The sequence below is a fragment of the Thamnophis sirtalis genome, unplaced genomic scaffold (genome assembly GCF_051295495.1).
Source record: "Thamnophis sirtalis isolate CommonGarterSnake01/CBP01778 unplaced genomic scaffold, rThaSir2_p1.2 scaffold_5, whole genome shotgun sequence".
Lineage (NCBI taxonomy): Eukaryota > Metazoa > Chordata > Lepidosauria > Squamata > Natricidae > Thamnophis > Thamnophis sirtalis.
The window spans coordinates 14,333,637-14,341,136 of NW_028261385.1; the positions used below are offsets into that span (position 1 = coordinate 14,333,637).

Here is a 7,500-nt window from a genome sequence, read left to right on the forward strand (position 1 = left end):
TTGGCAGCCCTCCAAACCTATCACCATTTGGGTCACTTTAGTTTATACATTGGTGGTTTCTTGCAAATGGGCTTAGCTCAGTGCTTTCCAACCTTTTGGCTTGCCTGGACAATATTGTCTTGGGTTGCATACAAAATACATAATGGAGTGTTAGTCAAATATCTCTTCCCTTCTATAGCAATAGCAATAGCAGTTAGACTTATATACCGCTTCATAGGGCTTTCAGCCCTCTCTAAGCGGTTTATAGAGTCAGCATATTGCCCCCAACAACAATCCGCATCCTCATTTTACCCACCTCTGAAGGATGGAAGGCTGAGTCAACCCTGAGCTGGCGAGATTTGAACAGCCGAACTGCAGAACTGCAGTCAGCTGAAGTAGCCTGCAGTGCTGCATTTAACCATTTCTCCACCTCGGCTTTCTTCTCCCAGGGTTGGGGTGCTGGGAGTTTGCAGGGGTTTGGGAGAACCTCTAGCTAAGCTTCTGTGCAGTTTGGAGAACCCCCCATACCCATTCCTGGGTGGTCCTCTCCACCCCGCCCTCCCAGAAGTCCCCATGTGGCCAGTATTGGATGCAGGTAAGTGTAGGGTGCGCATTGAGACTCAGGGAGGGCGAAAAACAGGCCTACTAGAAGTTTGGGAAGGCCAGAAACAGGCCCATTTCTGGCCTCCAGAGGGCCTTTTGGTGTCTGTGGAGGCCATTTTCACCCTCCCGGAGGCTTGAGGAAAGCCTCTGGAGCCCAGGGAGGGCAAAAATGCCCCTCCCCTACCATGGTACAGGAGGCAGACTAGGTCAGACCCATCATTGCCACACCAAACAACCAGGCAGAGAACCCCTTGCTAAAGTTTTTGAAGCCCACCCCTGCCTCCCCCCATGTTTATTCATAGCTTGTATTTTATTGTAAATTTAATGTGATTAATATATATTAATATATTAATATCAGTCAGAAAAAAAGAAAAAAAAATCCTCCCTTTTCCAGCACCTTAAAGCTACAGTACATGAAATTAATTTTGAAGGAACCAGGTTAATCTCCAAAACTGAATACTTCAACAAGAGAATAATTATGGAAGCTATCGAAATAGAGAAACACCCGCACAACATGAATAAACATGATGATACCTCCCGCCTACCAGACATCTGGAAACCAGCCCTAGTCATCAAACAAGCCCCACCCACCACCCAGGCCATTACAACATGAAACAACAACGGACACACAGCCAGCACCAATCAGCACCAATCTACCAATCATAAAAGAGCCACACATCCAATCAATCCACTTATGGAAACAATGCCAGCACTTCACACACACACCAAAATTTATAGAAAGACGGCAGCTCTGATCACACTTTAAGCCGAAAACACCAGCCTGAGGATGGCATATTCGGGTCTTTTCCCGTGTAAGATTGACAGTATCTTGGCAACGTTTCATTGAGGTCCCACTCATCATCTTCAGGCTGGTGCCTTTGGCTTCATGCTTGTCTGAGCAAAGCGTGATTGGGGCTGCCGTTTTTCTATAAATGTAGATAGGGGTGTATGGAATGTTGGCTTTGTTGCTTTAAACAGATTGGTTGGCTGTTGTTTTTACACCAGGCATGTTAATCAATGCTTCTATTCCTTCCTCCCTTATCGAACACAGCTTGGACTGTTCCTCCCCAGGGCTAATCACAGGTGGGAGGCGGGTGGATGGGCCTATCACGTGTGCGATGGCAAAGTTGATTAACATTGTATAAAGGCAGGTATCCCTTTAATGGCTTTTACACTCTGACGATGTTAGCAGTTGCTAACCAAAGCTCAGTGAGTAATATATTTTAAATATTCCGGAGATCATTATGAAGCCGCCCAGAGACTGCTTGGGGTGAGATGGGTGGCAAGATAATTAATAAATGATGATACTAAATAATAGCCAACCGGTTTATTTAATAAGCCATGATTAAATAAAACATGACTTGATGTGTGAATCTAATCACACATGTGGCACTGGGCAACACATTTTAAGAAAGATTCACATAAATTGGAACATGTTCAGAGAAAGCTATAGGCAAAGGACTTCCAAAAGTATATCAAGGTGTTTTTTTTCCCCAAAAGACAACTGAACTATGTTGAGGAATCTTCCTTGAGGAAGAGGTTTCTCTTCTCATGCAAGAAACTTTTTTGATTCTCACTGACTGGAGGGGATTAGAACTGAAGAAGCTTCTTGGATGAGAAGAGAAACCTCTTCCTCAAGTTAAAAAGACATAGTCCAGTTGCCTTTTGAAAAAGCACCTTTGAGACAACCATGACCTGGATGATTGAGTATTTCCATAGACATTCCAAAACTGTAGTTTCAGAGCATATGACATGTTGACTTTCTATTTGGGCTTAATGACACAATCTTGGGCGATAAAAAAGAGGTACAGAGTAATTCATGAATTATAGAGGTGCAGGGCTGGTCCTTCCCAAAGCCGGGACAGAATCCTCTTGGAAGCCTTGTGGTTCTTCTAAAATAATAATGAAAAATAAGAGAGAAACAAATGCATAGGATCATCAATAATGTCTGGATGTGGTTTATCTCAAACTGCCGTAGGGCTTATGCTATTGTGCACAACACATGAAAAAGAGCAATATATTTCTAACCAGTGAAGTTGGATTACTTGCTTTGCTACTAATCAAATTAGAATTTGATGATTTATTCGCATTTGATTGAAATGGTACCATCTCATAAAAAACTGGGAGAGTAGTAATATAATGGAGTGCCTATAACTTCAAGGCTTAGTCTGATTCCCTTTCATCTTTTTGCACTTAACTTTTAGAGCTGAGAACAAAGGTTATCTACTCCCTAGAGCAACAAATTGACAGGATAGGAAGAAAGTAGACCAGTTCAGCTGTGATCCTTCTTTTTAATATTTCCACATTTATTTTAATTTCAGCTTCTACCCCCAGAGATTTTTTCTTCTTCTTCTCTATCTCAGAGCTGCATCGTGCAAATTATAAAATTCCCGCTTTACATTATGATTTCTGTTCTTTCTTGCTGTTTGAGGCATCCTTTGGACAAAACCTTGATGAAAAATAAATCATGAACATTGATTGGGTTTAAATTTACTTGCTTTTATTCCCCTCCTAGATTTGTGATTCTTCTGTCTACTTCTGAATCAAGAATTATAAGAGAGGTTGTCAGTAGTTAAAATTAAAATTCATAGATATATCAAATACATGCATGTACATACTGTATGTTCGTATGTACACACACACACACACTTATATATGTATGTACATAATAGCTATGGTAGCCCAGTGGTTATAATGTGGTATTGCAGGCTGACTCTGCTCATGGCCAGCAGTTTGATTCTGACAGGCTCAAGGTCGATTCAGCCTTCCATCTTTCTGAGGTGGGTAAAAAAGACTCAGATTGTTGGGGGGCAATAAGTTGACTCTGTAAACTGCTTAAACAGGGCTGTAAATCACTAATCAATGAGAGAAGTAACTTATAACTAAGGAGAAATTTCCTGACAGTTAGAACAATTAATCAGTGGAACAACTTACCTCCAGAAGTTGAAAATGTTCCAACATTGGAAGTTTTTAAGAAGAGATTGGATAACAATTTGTCTGAAGTGGTGTAGAGTTTCCTGATTGAGCAGGAGGTTGGACTAGAAGACCTCCAAAGGTCCCTTCCAACTGTTCTATTCTATTCTATTCTATTCTATTCTATTCTATTCCATTCTTCTTCTTCTTCTTCTTCTTCTTCTTCTTCTTCTTCTTCTTCTTCTTCTTCTTCTTCTTCTTCTTCTTCTTCTTCTTCTTCTTCTCTCTCTCTCTCTCTCTCTCTCTCTCTCTCTCTCTCTCTCTCTCTCCCTCCCTCCCTCCCTCCCCTCTCTCTCCATCACAGAACAATTTCCTAGTTCCACTGCTCATCAGTTCACCAGACTATTTCCTAACTTCTCACTTCCTCAACTATCTTCAGAGCTCGGTGACAGTCATGTGAGTCTTGAGAATACCCACAATAAATCTTGATGCATTTGAAAAGACCAATTTCTCTCTGCCTTCCATGGCTTTACCCTCCACTCACTGAAAGAGGATGTCCTCTCCAAAGAAGACATTTTGAGAAAACGGTGAAGTCACCTGGCCATGTACTTTCCACTTTCCTTTGCCACTAATCTTACAATTGGCTGCTGAGCTACCTTTGTGGGCTCATTAGAGAACAATCTTGGCATTTTTCATTGTAAGTTTGAATACTTGCATGTGTTTGATACAGAACTTCATTGCTTGGCATCTGATCTCTTGTCACGAAGTAGGATGAGATATACTGTATTTTTCGGAGTAAAAGACGCACCAAGGTTTTGAAGAGTCATTTTTTTTATAAAAAAAAGGGTTTGCACTCTGCAAACCTCCCAAAAACGGCCCATTTTTCATGGAAACGGGGCTTCCCCCCCCCAAAAAAAGGCATGCATAGCCTTTAGGGGGCTTGCAGAGTGCTCCTGGGGGGGAACCCCAAAAAACAAGCAAAAAACAGCCCATTTTTCACAAAAACTGGCTCATTCTTGATAAAAAAAAATTACACACATAATCTTTAGGAGGCTTCTGGGGTACTCCTGGGGGATGGGGGGAAATTGAGCAAAAAATGGCCCATTTTCCACTCATTTCTGCCTTCCCTAGCCCCCAGGAGCTCTCTGAAAGCCTTCTACATACTCTGCAGTCTGCACAGGCCATTTTGGTGAAAGGGTGGAGTTTTGGGAGGCAACAAAATGCTGTATTCAGTGTATAAGACACACCCAGATTTTCAGCCTCTTTTTTGAGGGAAAAAGGTGCATCTTATACTCTGAAAAATACAGTAAATATGGAGCAAAAGAGTTTTCAGAAAATAAAAGTAAAATTTTTTTTGAAGTCACCCAGCAATGTTTCATTGTCAATGATATATTGGCATAAGAATGAAATTGAACCCCCTTCTCTTTTCAAATAATTTATTAATGTCTCCTCGGAACAGGTAGGAATTGATTGCAAAAATCATTTGATCTCCTACTCTTGCATTCCTCTTCACCTTTGTGAAATCTAGTACTCTACAAATAAATTGGCTCTAATAATTCTACAGCTGTTGTATCGTGTTGTTTGGGGAATAATGGGAGTTGAACTCCCATCACATCAACCAGAGTATAAGCCTGGAAAGCTAATATCATTATTGATTGTTTTTTGTCTGTCTTTCTGTATCATTCCTCTTTGAAAAATGATATTGCTTTGTTTAACTTTGATAACTGTTAATAACATTATCAAAGATATACACACATTTGTCCATAGCTGTATCTGATGAAATGAAATGTTCCAAGCTTTTTTAAAACATAACTTCATTCTTATTCCATTCCAGAAGATAGGCTTAAGATACAGAAGGTTTTTGACAGATGAACATTGGGTGCTATCTGACAAAATGAAATTCAGTGGTGAAAAAAGTAAGGTTCTATATTTAGGAAAGGAAAACAAAATGCACAGGTACAAAGTATGTGGCACCTTGCTCAATAGTAATAACTGTGAGAGGGATGTTGGAGTCCTAGTGGACAACCATTTAAATAGGAGCCAGCCGTGTGCAGCAGCTGCCAAAAAAGCCAACACAGTTCTAGGCTGCATAAATAGAGGGATAGAATCAAGATCACGTGAAGTGTTAATACCACTTTATAATGCCTTGGAATCCTGCATTCAGGTTTGGTCACCACGATGTAGAAAAGATGTGGAGACTCTAGAAAGAGTGCAGAGAAGAGCAACAAAGATAATTAGGGACTGGAAGCTAAAACATACGAAGAACAGTTGCAGGAACTGGGTATGTCTAGTTTAATGAAAAGAAGGACTAGGGGAGACATGATAGCAGTGTTCCAATATTTCAGGGGATGCTACAAAGAAGAGGGAGTCCAACTATTCTCCAAAGCATCTGAAAGCAGGGAAAGAAGCAATGGGTGGAAACTAATCAAGGAGATAAGTAACTTAGAACTAAGGATAAATTTCCTGACAGTGGAACAACCTGCCTCCAGAACAGGGACGTGCAGTCACTAGAGGCAAGGGAGGTGGAGCCTCACCAGTCTCCTCAGGAAAAAGAAAGAAATTTAAATATATTTTTTTAAATAATTAAAGCCAACAAAGTTGCTACCATATTCCAGCTCACAGTGGCTTGGTGTCTGCTTAGTGTTAACCAAAGCAGGAGGCGAGAGAACGCAGGGCCTCTTTTCCATAAGGTATTTTTCACCTTCTAAAAGTTAAGAAAGAGTTAAAAAGCAAAGAAGTTCAGATGAAAAAGAGGCACTAATTCTCCCGCCTCCTGATCTGGAAGCAGCCAATCATGCCGCCACCACCCCTCCTTTGCCCGGCCAAAAGGAGTTGGTCCCTGACGTCAAGCCCTGGAGCAGTGGGGAGGAGCTAAGGGAGTTGGTCCCGGATGTCAGTCAAAGGCAGGCAGATAAGCGCCGACAGCAACTACACAGATACAGAAGCTAATTGACCCAGGTGGTTGTAATTTGGCTCCTCCCAAGAGAGTATATAAGAAGGGACTTTGGGAGGAGGCTGTTTGCAGGATTCAACTAATATACTAACGCTGGAGAAGCTCTCGTGTGTATTTCTTATCTTGGAAGTCTGGATTGCTGCCAAAATCTTGTCGGTGTGTTAATTTACTGTGAATAAATGGTCTAGCAGTAATCTTGTGTCGGAGTGCCTCGGCGTAAGGAGGGGGGGTCAGAACAGCTCATTAAGTGATATTGGTTAGTCCTGCTCAATTCTGTGTCTTCTCCTTCACAATCATCATCTTCATTTAACAACCTCATGATTCTTTGCAGGAGGTGGAGTCTGGGCAACTGAATGGAGCTAGCAGAGTGTTTTTAATGGCCGGATGCCCTTCTTGTTGCTAATGAGGAGTTTTGTTCAGCAGACATATTCTCAGTGTGCCCAGAGAAAGAAGTATCTGCCCCTACCTAGGATTGAACTCACAGCCCAGAGAAAGAAGTATCTGCCCCTACCTAGGATTGAACTCACAGCTTCCTGATTATGAGGCAAGAGCTCCACCTCTAGGCCACCACCCTTTTTCATGTTGTGATGAAATAATGAACAAAGAATTGCAGAGCAATCCATTTTGAGTTCCTAGAGGAGAAAAAGACAGACAGTTCAAATTTCAGGGGAAAAAAACCCAAAAATAATTGCAGAAATTCAACTAGGAGGTACAAAAGGCACAAATTGTCCACCACTGAGCTTTTTAGGAACAGTTAACAAACGTGGCCCCTCAGAATTATTGAATTATGAAAATATTGATTTTGGATTCATGATGTACCCAATAGTATTTTTTCTTCTTCAATTCACTGCATTGGACATTAACATTTCCTTAGCTACTTCTATGAAAACTGAATTCCAGTTCTGCTCCAAATTTTCCCCTCAATGAATGTTGTAAACCTGGTATAGTTTGCAGTACTTCCGTTCATTATTTTCAATATTTTTATGAGGGGAAAATAGGTTTCCTCTCAGTGTCACAGTATGGTTCTATATTTCAGAAACATTCTCGGAGGG

At 41.1% G+C, this 7,500-nt stretch overlaps 1 protein-coding gene across 1 annotated transcript in view; it reads left to right on the top strand.

Annotated features, from left to right (window-relative positions):
• The window catches only part of DCC (DCC netrin 1 receptor), a 734,614-nt gene that overhangs the window by 303,663 nt on the left and 423,451 nt on the right, over positions 1-7,500 (top strand). The gene's annotated exons all lie outside the window — the stretch shown is intronic.